The sequence below is a fragment of the Salmo salar genome, chromosome ssa09 (genome assembly GCF_905237065.1).
Source record: "Salmo salar chromosome ssa09, Ssal_v3.1, whole genome shotgun sequence".
Taxonomy (NCBI): Eukaryota; Metazoa; Chordata; class Actinopteri; order Salmoniformes; family Salmonidae; genus Salmo; species Salmo salar.
This window is the reverse complement of record NC_059450.1, coordinates 124863032-124884557: the sequence shown is the minus strand read 5'-3', so window position 1 is coordinate 124884557 and position 21526 is coordinate 124863032. Positions and strand designations below refer to the sequence as shown.

The 21526-nt window shown below is 43.1% G+C and overlaps 1 pseudogene across 1 annotated transcript; it reads right to left on the bottom strand.

Annotated features, from left to right (window-relative positions):
* Nucleotides 1-1142: 1142 nt before the first annotated feature.
* On the bottom strand, nucleotides 1143-21236 carry LOC106599406 (alpha-2-macroglobulin-like; annotated as a pseudogene). The gene is made up of 36 exons (XR_006771150.1): nucleotides 20971-21236; nucleotides 18666-18849; nucleotides 18015-18171; nucleotides 17817-17869; nucleotides 17561-17581; nucleotides 17222-17390; nucleotides 17050-17134; nucleotides 16777-16891; nucleotides 16608-16716; nucleotides 16418-16527; nucleotides 16066-16233; nucleotides 15664-15900; nucleotides 15319-15382; nucleotides 14938-15083; nucleotides 13899-14048; nucleotides 13218-13430; nucleotides 12904-12997; nucleotides 12471-12594; nucleotides 12014-12239; nucleotides 10138-10264; nucleotides 9484-9605; nucleotides 8966-9017; nucleotides 8764-8847; nucleotides 8335-8511; nucleotides 7826-7908; nucleotides 7378-7534; nucleotides 6752-6826; nucleotides 5013-5178; nucleotides 4740-4936; nucleotides 4260-4475; nucleotides 3932-4050; nucleotides 3503-3593; nucleotides 3234-3302; nucleotides 2927-3032; nucleotides 1809-1850; nucleotides 1143-1675 (listed from the first exon to the last, which is right to left on the bottom strand). The product of XR_006771150.1 is annotated as an alpha-2-macroglobulin-like (transcript).
* Nucleotides 21237-21526: the final 290 nt, after the last annotated feature.

The window sequence follows — 21526 nt, the reverse complement described above, 5'->3', positions numbered from 1 at the left end:
GGTTATCTTCACAGCCGTGTATATCCCCCGCAAGCGGATACCAAGACGGCCATCAAGGAACTTCACTGGACTTTATGCAAACCATATATCCTGAGGCTGCATTTATTGTAGCTGGGGATTTTAACAAAGCTAATCTGAGAACAAGGCTACCTAAATTCTATCAGCGTATCGATTGCAGTACACGAGCGAGCAACACTCGACCACTGCTACTCTAACTTCCGCGATCCATGCAAGGCCCTCACCAGTCCACCTTCTAGCAAATCTGACCATGACTCCATCTTGGTTCCTCCCCTCCTATAGGCAGAAACTAAAACAGGACGTGCCCGTGCTTAGGTATATCCAACGCTGGTCTGACCAATTGGATTCCACACGTGGACTGGGATATGTTCCGGGTAGCCGAGTCTGTGAGCGAGTTAAGGACGTGTATAGGAGACGTTGTACCCACTGTGACTATTAAAACCTTCCCTAACCAGCAAACGTGGATTGATGGCAGCATTTCGCGCAAAAGTACGTACCACCGCATTTAATCATGGCAAGGCGACTGGAAACACGACTGAATACAAACAGTGTAGTTATTCCCTCCGTAAGGCAATCTAACAAGCAAAGCGTCAGTATAGAAACAAAGTGGAGTTGCAATTCAACAGCTCAAAACACGAGACGTATGTGGCAGGGTCTACAGACAATCACGGATTACAAAAAGAAAACCATCCTCCCCTCAATATCCTATGCACTGCTGTAGAGCTGAGCGGATTGGATAGGGAAACACGTGGTAGTTCCATATTGCTCTCAGATACGCCAGGTCAAATTGTTGCCATATGCTATTGCTTACTTTCCAATTCTTTCAGATCAAGTGCAAAGGGATTCAGGGTGCATTTCAGCTTTAGAGCGTCATGATCTGGTAGCTTGACATTGTAAAGGATTCAGACATGCTACATAAATCACCATCTGAATAGCTTTAGAGAAGACTATGCTGTGTTTTTGAACATGTAAACCTGTTTAGCTTTGTGAAATTGAGTTGCATCTTTTTCTGGATAACCTGCCTGAGGTACTGTAAACCATGTCACTCAAGTATCAGAAAATACCTTAATATATTTTCCCCACACTGAAATGGGTGTAACCAAATGTTCAGCATTGGCCAGAGGTAGTGTTAGAAAAAGGTTTTACTGTAAAATGTCATTTACTCATTCAACCAGTATTGTACAAAAAGCCATTTCAACAGAAGTCTAATGGTCAGAATACACTTCAGTTAACAGTATGCCACACTCAATATGCTCCCTCAACACTGTAGAATATAGCTCCCGTATGGTACACTGTTATGTATAGATTATATCTATTAAAACAGATGTTACGGAGACTGGTTTTATTAACATTTACAGTAGAAACATTACAATAACTTTCTGCATAACGAGCTCACAATCACTTTAATAGCAGGATTACAACAGAAGTCAAAGTAACAAAGAGTTACGATTTTACCTTAAGGCCCATCTATTAAATGACAACATTGTAAATTAACACAATTGAAACAGATTACAAGTTGGTCAATGTGTAACCACCAAATGGAGGGGTTCTATGAGCTCTGCCTAAAAAATAAAATGGTACTTCCTAAATAGGAAAGCAATTAGTTGAGCCCAGGTCCAGTCAGCGTGATTGGCTCTCACACTTCATTGACTGTCACCTGTGAAAATGACAAACATCAATAGAATATTACTCCCTCTGAAAACAGTAAACATACATGGTCATCTAAATTTGTCAGTTAAGCTCATTTCACAAACTGAAGTATGGTTATAGAAAGGCTGTTATGGACTTACTCTCCGCACATGGGGAGCTGTATTCACTCACAGCTTCATCACCTGAGAACAGAAAAGAGGTCAGTTCCTTTCTAATGATAACTACTTCCCTGTCAATCATTAAACTCCCACTGCAGACATACTGGTGATGTCTTGTTTCCTTCCTCAAGGAACCGGAGTTATGTACGTAACCTTGACAGGTATGCCAGTGGCAAATATTTCAGAGAATGGGGTGGTTTGGAAACTGGTATTCCATTACAGAAAAAAAATATATCCTTTTCAGGACCCTGTCTTTCAAAGATTATTTGTAAAAATCCAAATAACTTCAGATATACATTGTAAAGGGTTTGAACATGCACCTGTGGAACAGTTGTTAATACACACAGACAGTAGGCAATTAAGGTCACAGTTATGACACTAAAGAGGCCTTTCTACCAACTCTGAAAAACACCAAGAGAAAGATGCCCAGGGTCCCTGCGTGAACGTGCCTTAGGCATGCTGCAAGGAGGCATGACTGCAGATGTGGCCAAGGCAATAAATTGCCATGTCTGTACTGTGAGACGCAGCGGCCAGCTGATAGTCCTCGCAGTGTAACACCTGTACAGGATGGCGGCAACAACTGCCCAAGTTACACCAGGAACGCACAACCCCTCCCATCAGTGCTCAGACTGTCCGCAATAGGCCTACAAGACCTCAGTCCAGCCTGTTGTAAGGCAGGTCCTCACCGGCAACAACGTCGCCTACGGGCGAAAACCACCGCAATTAAGTCCTAGACAACCAGGTGAGGTCCTTACTAATCAGTGACCTTAATTCAAGCAAACAATTACAAGGGAGGAGCAAAAACTCCCACTCGGCCCTCTGGAACGAGTTTGACACAAGGTCTAATATGTAGTTGCGAGTGTTATTCTTTTTCTATTTGAGAATAGAGTACCAGTTTTTCCATAAACCCTTGGGGAGCACAATGTTTCTGCGCATGAAGTCACGTTTAAGGCTGCAGAATTACAGGAAACTTAAATACCCTGGTATTCCATAAATCCTGCTTGTGAATCCTCCAGTTGGGATTTTGGGAAAAGCACAGAATTTATTGAAAGTTCTTGGCAACCCTACACATGTCACTGTGTGTTAGATGGAATTCTTACTTGTCTGGTAGTAGTCATACACTTTCACCACAGCTGGTTTCAGATTCCTCACAGGCACATCCTCCTCTATGGCCAGGCTGTACGTCTTCGTTTCCTTCTGCTTGAGCTGTCAGAAAAGGAATAATGCAGTTCAATGTTATAGATTCACATAGTGTTACTGTATAAAACAGCCACTACAGTCTTACTTTGATGTTACTGTTCAAGTTAAATCCAGTGTGTAAATGCAAATGAGACCACATCCAACTAGGTTCTGTAACCGATAAAGACAGACCCGTTTAGATGCAACATTCATTATTCATGTTCCTACCCCATCTAGGTAGATGATGACATGTCCTTCCTCCAGGTCAACTCGTTTGACAGTGGGGTCATTTTTCAACTGGAAGAACAGAACACAGGATAAGATAGTGTCATAGACACTACAACTGATACGTTCAAAGGACAAAACGATAATACTTACAATTAGAACAGACGCCATTATCATTTTATACATTCATCCTCAAGGGGATTATACTTAGTGTCAGGAGTGTTCCCCAAACTGGTAAAACTCCTGGCCCTGAGGTTCTCTTATTGACTCACAGGCCTGAGGGAGGACTTGTCCAGGACAAAGCCGGAGAGAAGCTTGACATTGATGATCACCATGTTGGTCTCCTCTCGCCGACCATTGTACCTGTCAGTCACACAGTCAGATGAAGGATGGATATTATCTTAAAAAGGCGCAACTACGCAGAAGTCGCTCCGCCATTTCCTGATTGCTAAAATTCTACTAGTTAGCTTAATTTAAGTTGACAAAACAAGAAACTCATCAAAACCGCTTGGAAATCTTTTATTTTCTGCTGTTCAAAACCGCAAAAACTATACTTAATGGGAAGCATAAAAAGAGATCTAACACTTGCTGTCAATGAGGATGACAGATCTATAACTCATATTTCTGGGAATTTGGTCAGGTCGCCCAAAAAGTCATTTTTTTCAGCTGCTATTTCAAGGGTAAAAGGAATACCACTGTACCTGACATCCACAGACACTATCAGAGATTTCTTGGTGCCGTTACATTTCCCAAGCGTCTGTGTTGAGATGTTGAAAGCAGAGAAGTCAGGAGGAGGGGGAATATTGTAGTGCATGGCGATCTGAAAAGACAGACGATACTATTGAGATGCATGAAATCAAAACATACACATTTCAATGTACAGTAGCACACATGCATTACGACTAATGCTGAAATTCTAGGGTTGAAACGTTCGTTTTTGTGCAACAGTGTGCTCTACTGAACACAAACCAGATACTCAGTACATGCAGTACTGAGAGGCAGCAAAGGGAAAAACGACTGGAGCCTGACCTGCACAAAGACGCAGCTCTTGCCCTGTGCCTTGATGTTGTAGTCCCCAGGGACCTCCCTCAGCTGCTGCTCCTGATAGAGCAGCCTGTTGTTCTGATTCACAGTAAACTCCATCTTCAGGCCTCCGGCCGAGCTCACACTGACTGTACTGGCGCCCTCTGGACTGAAGGTGGCAGCACCGTACTTGGCCAGGGCCTGCAGTGCTACCACTGTGTCCTGGTGACGGGGGAAGAGAGAAGTACTGTTGCTAAAACAAATCCTGATCGACTATAGCTTGGGTATGATGGAGAGAATCAATAAAATGAAGCACAACAAGTCAAAGAAATCCATGTGTTATGAAGTGATTGTAAGGCTTTAATACAATGTCCAATTTACTACATTTCATATACAAATAAGGATTTGGTGTGATCCATGTACTAACAGTAGGAGCGATTGGCAGATGAGTTGCTAGAGTGAATGTCCACCAGACCAATAAAGTACCTGTGTTGAGGCAAAGCCTCCGTAGGGGTTCTGCTGCTGGGCCAGCCAGCGGACGATGCCAGTGGAGTAGTCCAGCCCAAAGCCTGGCATGGTGGGACCGGAAAGCAGCGCCAGCAGCACATAGGATGTCATCTCCACCTCCAGAGAGTCCGTCTTTGTCCCAGAAGCCTCTGCTCTCTCCCAGTGACGATTGCCACCTGTGGTAATTGTCAGTTTCCCAGCAGTCAGACAGAACGGTAGAGACAGACATTTTCACCGAGAGACAAGACATACCCGAGGTAGCAGCTCTCTTGTCCAGGTGGGTGATGAGCTTGGCCCTCATGTCCTGGTTTTGGGCCAGGGTGAAGGTGTAGGACAGCAGGGCCATGGTGTAGGTGTTGTCCAGCTGGTCAGACACTGCTGCCTTCAGACACACCAGACTCTTCTCCACCATGGGGTCCTGACACACCCACATACAACAGCATTGTGTTTATTATGCACCAAACAGAGGAACACTGAAACTGGGAGGGATTATCTGGACCAATAAGAAACATGCACATTTTCAGTTGCAAAATGTTCATGGGTTTTCCATTGCGCTCCCTAATGAATACAACCCAGACCTTTAATACGGGTATGACTACCGAATAACGTTAGCAATATAAATAAATTGACTAGTGTATATACTGTGTACAGTGAGAGGATCTGCAGAGAAGAATTGGACAAAAACACATACATATAAAAATGGATTTTCTCCCATTCCTCTCAAGCTCTGTCAGGTTGGATGGGGAGTGTTGCTGCACAGCTATTTTCAGGTCTCTCCAGAGGCAAAACAGTCTCAGGTCTTCATCAAGGATCGCTGTACTTTGCCTTGATCCTGACTAGTCTCCCAGTCCCTGCTACTGAAAAACACCCCCACAGCATGCTGCCACCACCATGCTTTACTGTAGGGATGTTGCCAGGTTCCCTCCAGATGTGGCCCTTGACATTCAGGCAAAAGAGTTCAATCTTGGTTTCATCACACCAGAGAATCTTGTTTCTCATGGTCTGAGAGTCTTTAGGTGCCTTTTGGCAAACCCTAAGTGGGCTGTCATGTGCCTTTTACTGAGTGGCTTCCGTCTGGCACTCTACCATAAAGGCCTGATTGGTGGAGTGCTGCAGAGATGGTTGTCCTTCTGGAAGGTTCTCCCATCACCACAGGAACTACAGAACTCTGACTGACCGTAGGGTTCTTGGTCACCTCTGACCAAGGCCCTTCTCCCCCGATTGCTCAGTTTGGCTAGGCGGTCAGCTCTAGGAAGAGCGTTGGTGGTTCCAAACTTTATCCATTTAAGAATGATGGCGGCCACTGTTCTTGGGGACCTTCAATGCTGCAGAAATGTGTTTGTAGCCTTCCCCGGAGCTCAACGGACAATTCCTTCAACCTCATGGCTTGGTTTTTGCTCTGGCATGCACTGTCAACTGTGGGACCTTATATATATATACACACACAGGTCTGCGCCTTTCCAAATCAAGTCCAATCAATTGAATTTACCACAAGTGGACTCCAATTAAGTTGTATAAACACCTCAAGGATGATCAATGGAAACAGGATGCACCTGAGCTCAATTTCAAGCCTTATTGCAGAAGATCTGAATACTTAGGTAAATAAGGAATCTGTTTTTAGTTTCAATACATTTGTAAACATTCCTAAAAACCTGTTTTCGCTTTGTCATTATGGTGTGTAGATCGCTGAGGATTTTTAACATTTTATTAATCCATTTTAGAATAAGGCTGTAACGTAACAAAATGTGGAAAAAGTCAAGGGGTCTGAATAGTTTCCCAGAAGAAACTGTATATTGGGAAGTGGTTTATTAGAATACATGGCGAGGCGTTCTGTGGGTGATATGGTCTTATTTAGAATTGTGTTGTAGTTGGACGGCTAAGCAGAAATATCCACTAGAGCAGTTCATGTTTTGATAAAAATCACCAAATGTGACCTTGTTTATCAATAACATTTTAAAAATACTTGGATATGGAAAGAGCTGATAACTCACAGAAGTGTTGCCATCCAGCTCCAGCAGTGCAGCGGTGATGTAGGCAGTGAGCGACACTTCATCCCCGACCCCTCCCTATGACAACAAAGGATGCCAGTAAACGTCATCCAACACTCCAAGGTGTTACAGAGTTTCAAAGTCACACTGATATCAGGTAAAAACATTGGTGTTGAAAACAACATTCACATGATAATGGTGCACAAAGATAAAGAACAGGGGGGAAATAACTAAGAGTACTGTTTAGGAGATGCATAAAAGCTGTCGGGACTAGTCAGACTGAGGTCCCTTTAGGGAGGTGGTGTGTTCTCAGGACTGGCAAAAACATGCTTGGGATTCTTGTTGTGCTCAGTATGTGCTCCGTCGGGGCACACGTGGGGTCCTAAGGTCCGCCTGAACAGTACATTTTCCTACAAGTCAGTGCAATATGAGGTATGTAAAGTACTAAGTCTTTTGTTTGTTAGTTATCTAGGATTTTATGCAGACTCCACCATTGCACTCTAAATAGAACGGGAAACTTGCACCAGAACCTCCTGCTGAATCTCTGCCCTAAACGTTACCTTTGCACATTTGGTGGCAGCAGTAGGATACTCATCCTCTTATTACCCACTGAGCTCTGACTCCTTTACCTTCATGCCGTTATGGAAGAGTTTCCCCACTGACGCGATGCAGCCATCCGTCTGCTGGTGACTGGCCAACCAGGCCTTGGCCTGGGCAATGTGGGCGGGGTCCACAAAGATGTAGGGCTTGGCCCCTCCAAAGGACTTCATCACAAAGGAGGTGAGCCTGAGAGGACACAGGTCAGATGTCACTGGAGTTACACGGACTAGATGTGGTGAGCCTTGCCTAAACTACGGATCATAGACTCTAGATAACAGTAGCCATACTGTATGTGCTGAAGCCAACTATATTTGCCATAGCACATACTAGTATGGATTTGAGACCATCACATTCCTACCTTGATTACATACTGCAACCCCCTTTAAGCTAATGTCATTTTCATGACTTAAAAAAAGGTAAATTGAGGAATAATCTAAGAGAAGGCATTATGACTGTGTGGACTTCAATTGAACGGACCACGTGTTTCCAGACTCATCGCTTCTTCCCAAAGGCACTGTAGGAGCCATCGTCATGCTTGTAGTTGAGCTCCCTCTGGTAGCCTGCAACACAAATGGCCAAATGAATAAAGACTCTCCTTCTAGGGACTTGTACTGTATGTGGAAGGTGACGTTAACTGGTTCAGCGCCAAATATATACAACAGGTTGTTGCTAGTCAGAGGTGAGATGAACACAGGATCAGACCGCACACTGTCAGACAGTGTTGATCTTTGCAGAGTCCTGTTCAATCACAGCTCATTATTTAAAAAGTACAAGGCTTACTGCAAATTCTCTTGTCATATCCCACTCTATGCATTAAGTTAAGCAATAGTCTTCAGAATAGATAGCGGTCTATTTCACCAGGGTTATGTCCAGTAGGGAGAATAACATATTTACTGAGTAAAACGGGGAGTGCAGGCTGTAACTAAACATGTCTGACAATAATTGCAACATGTTGTGCCTTACTGAACTGGACCCAGCTCACTCACCACTGTCTAGGAAGCCTGTGGCCCTGGTCTGGATCTCCATGGTGAGCTGCCTGGTGCTTTGCAGGTAGTTGAGGATGTAGATATTGGGAGCAAACAGCACCATGTTCTGCTCTCCACAGCCATAGGGCATCTGCAACAGGCTGTCCAGGTTCTTCATGGCCCGACCCATCAGGTCGCCTGGTGAACGAGACCAACCATTGGATATTCGACCAGCAGAGCCCCGTTTCTTACCTTAACCAATGCTTATCCTGATCCTCACCCATAACCTTAAGGCAATCATAGATCTGCAGGTGGAATATCCACATCCATATATAGAGGGATGAAAAATTCTTGCCTACATTTCATCTGCACCAAAATGGAAAACATATCCTGAAAACGTTTAAAAAATGAGTAGGTGTGAACTCAGCAAAACAGATGGATAATTCTCACCCAGTACTGAGAGGGACGCCTTGGCAGAGCCCTCCACAAACACCTCAGGCAGCTTCAGAGAGATGTCCTTCTCCACCGGGCCCTCTGGTGACGAGAGAGAGAGACTTGATAACCAATTAAAAAGTATCTGTCATCTAAACCAAAACAAATGCACTTCAACTTAATTATGACAAAGTATGACTGATAGACGTCAGTAGATTACCTGCAGGGCAGAGCAGAGCATTGTGGCTGACCGTCTCCTGGGTTCCCTCGGCCTGATAGAGGGAAAGTGAAACAGCACCAAAATACATTTTTTAAAAACTGTAATGACGACAACTCAAGTTAATTCTACCATAGAATTTATATGGTAACCACTTAAAGGTACATTTCACTCCAAAATCAAACATTTAAAACCTGAAACGTAGACCAATGTTAAGATAAGTCTACATCCCAGACCATCTGTTGTGTAGGTCCAGCTATACAGCTTAATCTAAAATGAATGTAAAAGATATGCACCAAGTAATTCTTTATTAAAAATATATATACACACGCTTTCAATTTATTAGGCATGGGCTGGAGTCTCAAGCCCAAATGCAGTTAAACACCAAACCATGTTGGTCTCCTCTCATCAAAATATAAATTCTACTGTATTCACCCTTGACCTAGTGTTACTGAAAACCCAGATCTCTAATTAAATGTGGGAGAAAAACAGTGGACTTGCTATACAGGACAGACACTCACCTCTACCAGCAGTGTTTGCACAACGGTGTCAATGCGTCCTTTCTCTGGCACCGTGGCCACCTCGTTGCCGCAGAGGTCCTCAGTTTTCAACGCCTCGGCGCTCACTTTCACACTCACCTCCCCTATAGTTCAGTCCAGGGAAACATTAACATTCTAGTCTAGACCAGTCACCCATCAGCTTGCTCCCTTTTACCCACTCCACCTCCAGCCTCTCAGTCACTCATGTACCCTGGCTCAACTGTTCCCTCCTTTGTGCCATCCCTCGTTTCCCCTCTCCTCCTTGGTCCCTCCCTCCATTTCTCTGATAGGGGTTATCAGTGGCTGAGGTAGATCTTTGAGCATGTCATATTCGAGGAATTTGTGCATCAGATAAATCATTTCATTTACGGAAATTTCAGTCTAATGAGAGCTGTGTGAAGTCAACAACCCTGTCTTAATGCACTGCTTCCAAATCACTCCCTACCCTTCACTATTTGCATATTTGAAAGGTGTGGATGGGTATAAGCAGTGTAGTGGAGCTTCTACCATATTTCTAACACCTTACAGATCTGCAAGCAGCGAAGGGTTAGGGGGCAAGGGCCTAGGTGTAGGGAGTAAATGTGGAGTCTACTGCAAGAGCCTTGTGAGAGATTGACAGAGTACTGCATGGCTCACCTAAAGCAGTTGGGGTGAGGATCCACTTGAAGGTCCTGCTCTCTTCAGCACACAGACACAGGGTGTACTGGCAGCCTTCACATGGCCTGGCTGTGAACTGGTTCGACTCAGCTAGAGTCACCTTCACCTAGGAGAAACACATGGGTCAATTGCAACTCTTTACTAGATTTCTCAAAAACGTCACAGCGTCTAGATTGTTCCCCAAAGATTAGCAAAAATAAAAGCCATGGGTTTCTTTATATTTTCTACAATAGTGACAACTATGAAATAACCCAAAAAATGAAGTGTTCAAATATATTTCGATTCTTCAAAGTAACCACCCTTTGCACACTCTTGGCATTCGCTCAACCAGCTTCATGAGTAATGCTTTTCCAACAGTCTTGAAGGGTTCCCACATATGCTGAGCACTAGTTGGCTGCTTTTCCTTCACTCTGCGGTCCAACTCATCCCAAACCATCTCAATTGGGTTGAGGTCAGGTCATCTGATGCAGCACCATCACTCTCCTTCTTGGTCAAATAGCCCTTACACAGCCTGGAGGTGTGTTGAGTCATTGTCCGGTTGAAAAACTAATTATCATCCCACTAAGTGCAAACCAGATGGGATGGTGTATCGCTGCAGAATGCTGTGGTAGCCATGCTGGTTAAGTGTGCCTTCAATTCTAAATAAATCAGTGTCACCAGCAAAAAAGGGGGCCCCAAAAAACGCGGTTGGAACCAAACAACCCAAATTTCAACTCCGACCAAAGGATAGATTTCCACTGGTCTAATGCACATTGCTTGTTTTTCTTGGCCAAGTCTCTTCTTATTGGTGTCCTTTAGTAGTGGTTTCTTTGCAGCAATTCGACCATGAAGGCCTGATTCACGCAGTCTCCTCTGAACAGGTGATGTGTCTGTTACTTGAACTCTGAAGCTTTATTTGGCCTGCAATTCCTGAGGCTGATAACTAATACATCTTCTGCAGCAGAGGTAAGTCTGGGTCTTCCTTTCCTGTGGCGGTCCTCATGAGAGCCAGTTATCATAGTGCTTGATGGTTTTTGCAACTGCACACGGAAGAAACTTTCCAATGTCCTTGTTTTTGAAAGAGCGCATTTTGTCCATTAAAATATGGCAAATTGATCAGCAATACAGTATAGACATTGTTAATGACTATTGTAGCTGGAAACAGCTGATTTTTTTTACAGAATATCTACGTAAGCCCATTATCAGCAACCATCACTCCTGTGTTCCAATAGCACGTTGTGTTAGCTAATCCAAGTTTCATTTTAAAAGGCTAATTGAGCATTAGAAAACCCTTTTGCAATTATGTTAGCACAGCTGATAACTGTTGTGCTGATAAAACTGGCAATAAATCTGGCCTTCTTTAGAATCAGCATTTGTGGGTTTGATTACAGGCAGAAACAAAGAAACTGCCAAGAAACTGAAGATCTCATACAAACAAACGCAGTGTACTACTCCCTTCACAGAACAGCGCAAACTAGCTCTAACCAGAATAGAAAGGAGTGGGAGGCCCCGGTGCACAACTAAGCAAGAGTACAAGTACATTAGTGTGTCGAGTTTGAGAAATAGACACCTCACAAGTCCTCAACTGGCAGCTTAATTAAATAGAATCCGCAAAACACCAGTCTGGGATGCTGGCCTTCTAGGCAGAGGTGCAAAGAAAAAGCCATATCTCAGACTGGCCAATAAAAGACACTGGACAGAGGAACTCTGCCTAGAAGGCCAGCATCCCGGAGTCAATGCTGTTAAATTATCATCTGCCCCCCGACCATTTGCGCCAACACAAATTGGCCTGCAGCTGAATCTAGTTGCCTACCCTGTCAAAATGAAGTGGGACTGGAGAGGTAAAGAAAGAGACAACACTGGGGGGGGGACTTACCATGATACACTTGGAGAGGTAGTTGAACACTGTGGCCTTGAGTGTGAACACCTCCCCCCGGATGACAGAGTAGGGCAGCGTCAGGCTCACAAAGAAGGGTTGGAAGGCAGTGAGGCCAGTGTTGGGAGCCAGGCCAAAACCCACTGGGGAAGTACAGAACGCCCCTGCAGCCCACTTAGTGATGGTGTCTGGGACAGTCTTGTCAACATTCACTTTTCCTGTATGTCTGGTAGTGGTGAAAAGGGTGCAATAAAAACGAAATACATTAAAGCACATGATTTATGGTCAATTCAATAGCGGACTAGGTGATTTTTTTTTATTTTTTTTTAATCGACCCCTAGGACAAAGACATGCCTGTGGTTTCAGTATTGCCATATTAGTAGGCATTGTCAGCCCAGAACCCCATGGAAAGGGATGCGTGGTGGACTACAAATATGGCGTCTGTCACAATGCTTACCCCACAGGAACCAGGTCCCAGATCCAGGTCTCAGGGAAGTACGTGCGGACGGTCTCTTTAGGCTTGTCAGAGGCTCCAGGGGTTGGTGAGCTCTCCTCTTTAGGCATCATGTTCATGGGACGAACTGCAAATCGAAACAAATCCTTCATTAGGTTGAGACTAGAAAGGTTTATTCATTAGCATATCAAATCAAAGTTTATTGGTCACATACAGATTTGCAGGCGTTACTAGCTCCAACAATACAAATAAAGGATTAAGAACAAACAATCCAAGTAGATATTAGAGTGGGAATATAAATGGTGTGTATAGACAGAATATAATTTGGAAAAGAAAAAAATATTAAGATGAGCCATGTCGAGAACACAGTATGATCATTCACAGTGAGTAAACAGTCTATAAACAGAATGTGGTGACCACCATTCGATGACTATACCTTCCATCATACCATTTTGTTTCATTGCAAAGTATGTGTTACAGTTGTAAGGTTTTTTCACGTCAGAGTTGGTCAGGATCTTGATTCCAACTTCCTAAAATGAAAAGTACAAGCAATAGAACAGCGTCAGCGTGTAAAGGTCATATCATACCTGGATTTCAGTTTTGGGTATTGGTTGAATCAATTTAAAAACACATCTTTTTACTGATTTCTGAAAACTCACTTCAGAGACAGCATTCAGTGTCTACTTTACAAAGATTCTTACATATACATTCTCCATATTCCAAACAGACAAACTTATTTGAGTCTCATACTTTAAAGATGCTGTAGACATCGTTTTTGTCGTTGCTGGGGCCAAACCAGAATGAGCGTTTCCCCCAATCAGGTACTACCAACTCCTCGACCGGTTTTGGTTCGGGTGGAAGGATCATCTCTTCAAATCTTGGAGGATATCCAAGGCATGGGTAGGGGTCTTCTACTCTGTAAGAATATCCAGACAACTTCTGAACAGGCAGCTGACTGAAGACCTGCGGAGAAGTAATATACCTCTAGTAATACTGACTTTAAAAGCCGCAGCATCTCGACAGTCAGAGCGTGGTCAGAGGTTATAGGGTCAGTGCATATAGACAATACTTGATCTGCACTCGAGTTAGTGGCACAACAGAACCAACAAAATAGTCCCACAAGTTAAAACTTCTAAACTTTAAGTATCAGACAGTGGTTAATACATGGTTAGAGGAAGCTGAAAGTGAGCCAAATCCCATCTTGAAAAACGTGGGTGCACAAAAATAATGCCAAAGGAGATGTGTGATCATGGTTAGGCTTCAGCTTAGTGTGGTGAGTCAATGGTTAGTAAGTGAATGTGATGGGCTGCGTCCTGTCCCAAATGGCACCCTATATAGTGCACTATTTTTGACCAGACCCCAATGAGGCCCTGGTTAAAAGTAGTGCACTACATAGGGAGCCATTTGGGACGCGGCCCATGGAGAACGTACAGAGTCCAGGCTGAGCTCCTGTTCAGGCTGCAGCAGCAGCACACTCTGGTCGATGGCCCTGAGAGAACACAGAGACCCTGGGTGGGCCTGGAGGCTCAGAGAGGTCTTCTCCCCTGGCAACTCCTGGAGGGACGAGAACTTCAGGGACACCTGGAGAGGAGAAAAGCGGGAGACATCACAGAATACGTTTAAGTATATCTATACTAGCATACATGTCCAACGCATTGGTTCATTTCAAGTACAGAGCCCACAACATAATAATGCTAGTACTGTGTAGAGCAGGGGTGTCCAACAGGTCCATCACAAGCTACCAGTAGGTCGCAGCCCACCTAGGAGTAGCTCGCCAAACAATTCTGAAAGTACATGCAATTCTCACGTGTTCCACAGCAAACACCGTAAGTCTCAGCTACTATCTAAGCAACGCAACATTGACATCCCAGCCCCGGTTAGCCACTATTGGCATAAAAAGCCAAACCTAACAATGTCTGCCAATTCATACCATGAATATTACCCCAGTCGGTCTGTGCGGTGTGCATGTTTGACTATCACTCAGTGTGTAACCAGTTGATGTGATAACCATCTTGTGGGTTGGCAGAAATATTTCCCCCCCCAAAAACACAATTCAATTGTTAACTGCAAAGTAGGCTTACCTGGCAGAAGCATATCATGAGTAAGTGCATCTGTGGGGCTTGCGCCACAAAAGCCTCAGCTTAGATATTCAACACACTTTTTATGCTGAGGTCTACTAACAGCTCTGTCATTATGGAGCAGCCCAAACGGAGCCAGTGCTCTGAGGGTGACCACAACTGCTTACTATATCTAGTGACCAACCACTGACTCATCTACACCACCACTGAGCTCTGACCACATCTAGACAGAAACAGACCCAACGGATTTATGATGATCCAAAAGGTGCAGTTGAAGGATTTCATATCATAGTCTGATGCAAAGTCATTTTGGAAATTGATCGTAGTGCATGTAGCCCCGATATTACATTTTGACACATCACATAGCTGGCGAAAGACGCCTAGTTGCCTACCTTGTTTTTTAGGCAGAGTTGAATGGGGAAGTCTTGGCTATCTGCTACTGCCTCCCCATCAGGCAACACGGTGTACACCACCACCTGGGCAAAAGGGGTCAGCTCAGGCATCCGCCGCAGCGAGAGCATCAGTTCCCCTTGGTTAACTGAAATAAGAGATGGACATTAGCTCACCATAAGCCACCAATACGGACATAGTGTTCAGTGACTAGTCTGAAATATACTGTGCAGTAAGAGCTTGTTTTGAAGATGTAATCTGGATGATTGAATGTGACAGCTTTTTATCCCATTAGGCCTTTTCCAGGAGGAATGTTCTCTAATCAAGTGGTGTTCCTAAAATTCCAGCTAGCATTCGGGAGAATCCAAGACCACTTTATTTACCTTTTCTTTCTTTAATGATCACAGGAAGACGGCCGTGCTGCTGAATGCTGCCTCTAGATATAACCTGGGACATAAGAGACAGCCAGGTGGCAGCGTCAACATTAATAACCAGAGAAAAGTTCCTGGCCAAAACCTGGAGATCTGCTAGCAAATATAGTACTGTGCATCACCCATGATGAAATATTCAACTGGAAGTCAAGTACTGTATGGTTTTCCCAAGCCATTCTTAAAATATTTTCTGACAAAACACAATATGACAGTCAAATACTGAAGTAAAATATCCCAAATCTTGTGGTGGAATTGAAAGAAAAAAATAATTTGAGTGAAACATCCCTTTAACCTTACCAGATAGAAAAAGTCCAGGGTCGTCTGTCCCCTTTTCAGCTCCACCCCGTGGATGATGTAGCGAGCAAGAACAATACCGTCCTTCTCACAGGAGAACTTCCCTTCGCCCTGCATTATCTTCACAAAGCTCTTGCTCTTGGAATAAAATTTCCATGCGAAATGGTAAGCAGATGTATATAGAGGACTACGCACACCCTGTTCGTACAGATAATCCTCCATAACCTTTTGATAACGAGCCTGGTTCAAGAAACACAGAAAATGTATGAAAAATAAGAAGTTGTAGTAACCTTGGAGAATACACCAGGAGAAATGAATGATCTCACTCAGAACAAACTGAATATTCACAGTAAATAATACCATTAAATATTTAATAGAGGAAACCATGAGCGAGTGACCACTGACCGACAGAGAGACAGAATCAGAAGTCCATAGAGAAGTGTCTAGAGAGAAAGAAGCAATGCCCTTGCTGTCTGTGGTGAGAGTCCAGTTCTCAGATTGGCCACCGTTTTGTAGGAAGAGATACACAGGCTCATTGGGAACGGGAGTAGAGTCTGGACCGGTCACCTTGATCTGAAAACACAGGAGAGGATGACTGCAGACATCCAATATACTAAATGTACACTCCCATTGCATACAAGATATGAAAAGCATGGTTTAGATGCGCCAAATGATATGTTAACATTCAGCACAACTTCATTCAAAGACATTTCTCTGCAGTGTTAAAAAAAACATTTGTTAACAAGGTTGTCCTCACCTTCCCCTCATACGCAATTCCTGGTTTATATGCTTGGGGCACATCCTCAAAACTGACCGTTATGATGACATTGGTGAAGCTTGCCTTGCCACTACCTTTAAGGATGACCCCTGGAGAGAACACAGGCAATGGTCAGAGGTTAACAGTTCAGCATGTAAACACCTCTACGTTCAAGATAAGGTTCTCCTACCCGTTCCATATTCCTCCATCTCAGTCTCCACTTCGAAGTCCCCAAAAGATTCACGTAGACGGAACCGGGTCAAGTCGAGCATTTGGGTTGCACAACCAGTTTTGTCAGTCTAGGGTGAATGAGTACAGTTGTAGGGCAGCTTAGCTCAGCTACAAAAAAAAACACTTACTTTGATAACATACACCTCGCAGATATTACTAGAATCATATAACCAGTGATATTGAACGGCAATTCTGCAAACCGTCGCAGTGACAGACCCCATCACTGGTTTTCCATAAGTGTATCTAGAAATAAAGTCACCAGAAGACAATTAACTGTTCCAAAATAGTACAAACAGCTTTGAACATGAGCAAGTATCTATAAAGTACAGTCTATGCAATACACAAACGAAGGCTTAATTCTCTGTCCATAAAGTTTCCCAGTTTACATCTTATGCACTTACTTGCCACAAACTCTCAGCGTTGCTCGTTTGTCCAGAATAGTGATTGTTTGGGGTAGATAGACTTTGACCTCATATTTGGGTAAAACTGTAAAAAATGCATATCAATATTATTTCCTCATTGTCTGTTGAACTACACCATGTAAAAACAATATAGTCAGGTAGATTTTCTCACCATATTCTTTGACGTCAAAGTTTTGGGAGGTTTGCTCTCCCTTCTCATTCCATGCAGTGATGATGTAACTTCCTTGCGTTGCCTCTGCGGACATGGGGTGGGACAGGTCCAGAATTCCACTCACTGTTGACTGGTTCAACCACTGAGCAATGCGGTTGGAGTTTGGGTCCTGTATACAGATTCATAATAGGTTGAAGGTAGGTATTTTTGTTATAGAGACAGGCATTGTATAAATTCATGCCACAGAACATATTGGCAGGTAATATTTTTGAAGGGAGATCATGTCATTATTATATACAGCTTTGGTTTTTAGTTGCAATGGATTTGAATGAGTCTCACCTGAAGCTCCACTGTTAGATACTAGAAAAGAGAAACAAAATATTCAGCATTTGGCCAAAAAAAACATTTTCAAACTTTATTATTTCCCAAAATTGTTTTTACAGTAGGCCTAGTGTCAAAATTGTTTTAAAATATTCATTTCACCACTTCCCAAAACAGTTTCTACAGTACAGAGCAAATTAACTCTGACCACGTTTGCCGAGCCAGCTACACAGTCTGTCTGTCTCACCCAGACAACACTGAAAGAGTAACTTACCATCTGATTGAATGACAAGAAACTGGCATCCAGCGAGACGATTCGGAACTTGACTGGAAAAGCGGTAGAAACATTTGTCTACACAGTATTTCCATCCTCCATTTCAGTAATGACCTTTCCTCAAGCTTATGGCCTCACAAATATACTGTAAAGTATGCATAAACATTCCAGTGTTCATCAAAGATGATATCTAACTACCTGTCTGTCCAGGTTTGTAGACTGGTTTGTCTGTCTGGAAAATGGTGAGGAATCTTTTAGGCTTGATAAGGATCTTGGTCATTTTACTCATCTCGTCCGTCCTCCCCTTGATACTGACATTGACAGTGGCCACACTGTCAGCCGTCACTGGGGGTACCTACAATATGAAGAACGGAAGCTTGTTAGACTTTCTACAATCCTCTAGCTCCTAACCAAAGTACAGCTCTCTGACTGAGTAGCTTGAGAACATAGGGCTTTTTGTTAAGTGGTAGATAGCGAAGTATGATTAATAGAACTGCTATTGCCTTTCATAGGTTGGATCATTTTCCATACAACACCCAGCCTGTAATCCAAGTTGAATTCCACAAAACATGATTGACTACTCAGAATAAAACAATGAAGTGTTGAATGAATGTGCATAGCTAGCTTGAGTCTACAGTAGAGGATGACCAGTACTAGTTTCCATAGTATTATAGAAGATCCTGATCTATAGCGCATCACATCGTTGTGGAACTTTAGTTAGAAATGTCATACATAGAGCTGGCTTGATACTCTACATGTCAGAGAGGCATGTTGGTTCTACATGAAATATTTATATCAGAGCGTTCCACAACGTCGTAGCCTGCTGAACGCAGCACAGTTGCAGCTGACCTGGAAGGAGATGCAGCGATAGAAGTCCTGTGTTACGTCTTCCTCCAGTAGAATGGTGCTGCTGCCACCCTCCATCTCCAGCGACACCTTCAACGACAGAGGCTCTTTGGCTTGGTGGACCTGAGCACAAAGTTTCTCTGTGGTCCCTCCTACCAGCTCCGAGCTGACTGTCACCAGGTAAATCCTAAAAGGGAAAGAGTCAGCATGAATGCAGCTGTGGTAATAATACTTAAGTGGCAGTGTACTCAAACAGCTCTTTAGTTCCTTTGTAGCCTACTGATTTTTTAAAGTTGGGGACAAAGTGACCTTAATTGTCTCTGGCTATGTGTCCCACTCAGAGTCCAATTGATTCTGTTTTGGAGAGTGTAGGAATGGATACCAATGAGTGGTTTTGATGGACTGTCAACCATGTCTTGGGGATGATTAAGCAGAGGGAAATTTAAGGAAATCAGACCAATAGGGGGAAGTGTTTCAACATCACAGATGTGCATTCGTATTCAGACCCCTTGACTTTGTCCACATTTCTTTACGTTGGACTTACTCTAAAATGGCTTAAATAAAATGTTTTCCCTCAATCTAATTGAATTTACCACAGGTAGTAGACTCCAATCAAGTTGTAGAAACAACTCAAGGATGATCAATGGAAACAGGATGCACTGAGTCATTTATTAATTTATTTAACTAGGCAAGTCAGTTAAGAACAAATTCTTGTTTACAATGACGGCCTACCGGGGAACAGTTTAGTGGCCCAGCCAGAGCCCTGACTTGAACCCGATCGATGATCAGAGGAGAGACCTGAAAATAGCTGTGAAGAGATGCTCCCCATCCAACCTGAAAGAGCTTGAGAGGATCTACAGGTGTGCCAAGATTGTAGCGTCATACCCAAGAAGACACGAGGCTGTAATCACTGCCAAAGGTGCTTCAACAAAGTACTGAGTCTGAATACTTACAGTTGAAGTCAGAAGATTATACACCTTAGACAAATACTTTTAAACTCAGTTTCACAATTCCTGACATTTAATCCTAGTAAAAAGTCCCCGTCTTAGGTCAGTTAAGATCACCACTTTATTTTAAGAGAACGTGAAAGGTCAGAATAATAGTAGAGAGAAAGATTTATTTCAGCTTTTATTTCTTTCATCACATTCCCAGTGGATCAGAAGTTTACGTCCACTCAATTAGTATTTGGTAGCACTGCCTTCAAATTGTTTAACTTGGGCCAAACAAGCTTCCCACAATAAGTTGGGTGAATTTTGGCCCATTCCTCCAGACAGAGTCTGGTGTAACTGAGTCAGGTTTGTAGGCCTCCTTGCTCGCACATGCTTTTTCCAGTTACGCTGACACATTTTCTATAGGATTGAGGTCAGAGCTTTGTGATGGCCACTCCAATACCTTGACTTTGTTGTCCTTAAGCCATTTTGCCACAACCTCCAATTGACTCAAATTATGTCAATTAGCCTATCAGAAGCATCTAAAGCCATGACATCATTTTCAAGAATTTTCCAACCTGTTTAAAGGCACAGTCAACTAAGTGTATGTAAACATCTGACCCACTGGAATTGTGATTTAAAAGTGAAATAATGTCTGTAAACAATTGTTGGAAAAATGACTTGTGTCATGCACAAAGTAGATGTCCTAACCAACTTGCCAAAACTATAGTTTATTAACAAGAAATATGTAGAGTGGTTGAAAAACCAAGTCAATGACTAAAGTTCAACTGTATGTAACATGTGAGCGTTCTCTTTTTAATACACTTGCAAACATTAAAAATAAAATATAAAAACAGGTTTTGCTGTGTCATTATGGGGTACTGTCTAGCTTGATATTTTTTGTATTAAATCCATTTTAGAATAAGGCTGTAACTTAACATGTGTTAAAAGTCAAGGGGTCTGAATACTTTCCAAATGCACTGTATAACAGCTATCACAAGTAGGATTTTTCAACCCAAAAATCTATAGTTCTATTTGCCAGCATGTCTCATAACAAATGAAAAGCCTCACATGCAGAGATAGAGATACTGCATGTATAACAGTGATGTCCTGTGGCCTTAACAATCTATTTTTGTATTATTAACAAATAGAGACAATTGCAAGCGTCTATTCAGTTATCAGTGCAGTGAACATATGAAATATGTTATAATTATATTGTTCAGGTGGGCTATTCTACACCTGCATAGCGTGCAGAATTCGGGGTATAATTCATTCCTACATTTGAAGTCTGTTGCATCCAGCCAGACATGTAAATACAAATAGCTGATTGTGTGTTTAATCTACTGCTTTCTACATCAAATGTTTTGTAGCGTACTTACGATTTGAAGGTGCGCGATGTCGCGGTTTGTATAATCACTGATGTGCTCAATACAAAGAAAAGTAAGTTGAGAGCCATGGCCATAGCTTCGGTACACAGCCGGTCTTCCTCCGCACTTGGAAATGCTCCCTTCTCTTCCTCGTCCAGGGAGATTGTCAGGAAAAGTTGCACAAACGGTGCTATATATACCCAAATGCACCCTCCTGTGTCACACCCTTCCAAATTGTTTGGAACACTGCAGCCACCTCCCGTTTCCTCCCAACTCCCGCTGAAGTCCTCAACTAGTCACAGCCCCCGACCAATGGGATGGTCAGAATGATGATGAAATCACCTCAGGCTATTTTGTCGGGAACACCTGAGAGAAGAACCTATGTAGCCTGGCTAACCTGTCGATTTAGTCCACCTGTCAATTTAGCCATTATTCATGTAAAAAGCCACCATAGCCTACAGCTTTCTGCTTTGACTGAACAATGCAACATATTAGCTCACCAATAGCATATTTATTTCCCATTGTGTCAGCACTATGTTAATATCAGCAGCCAAATATTGTCATCTAA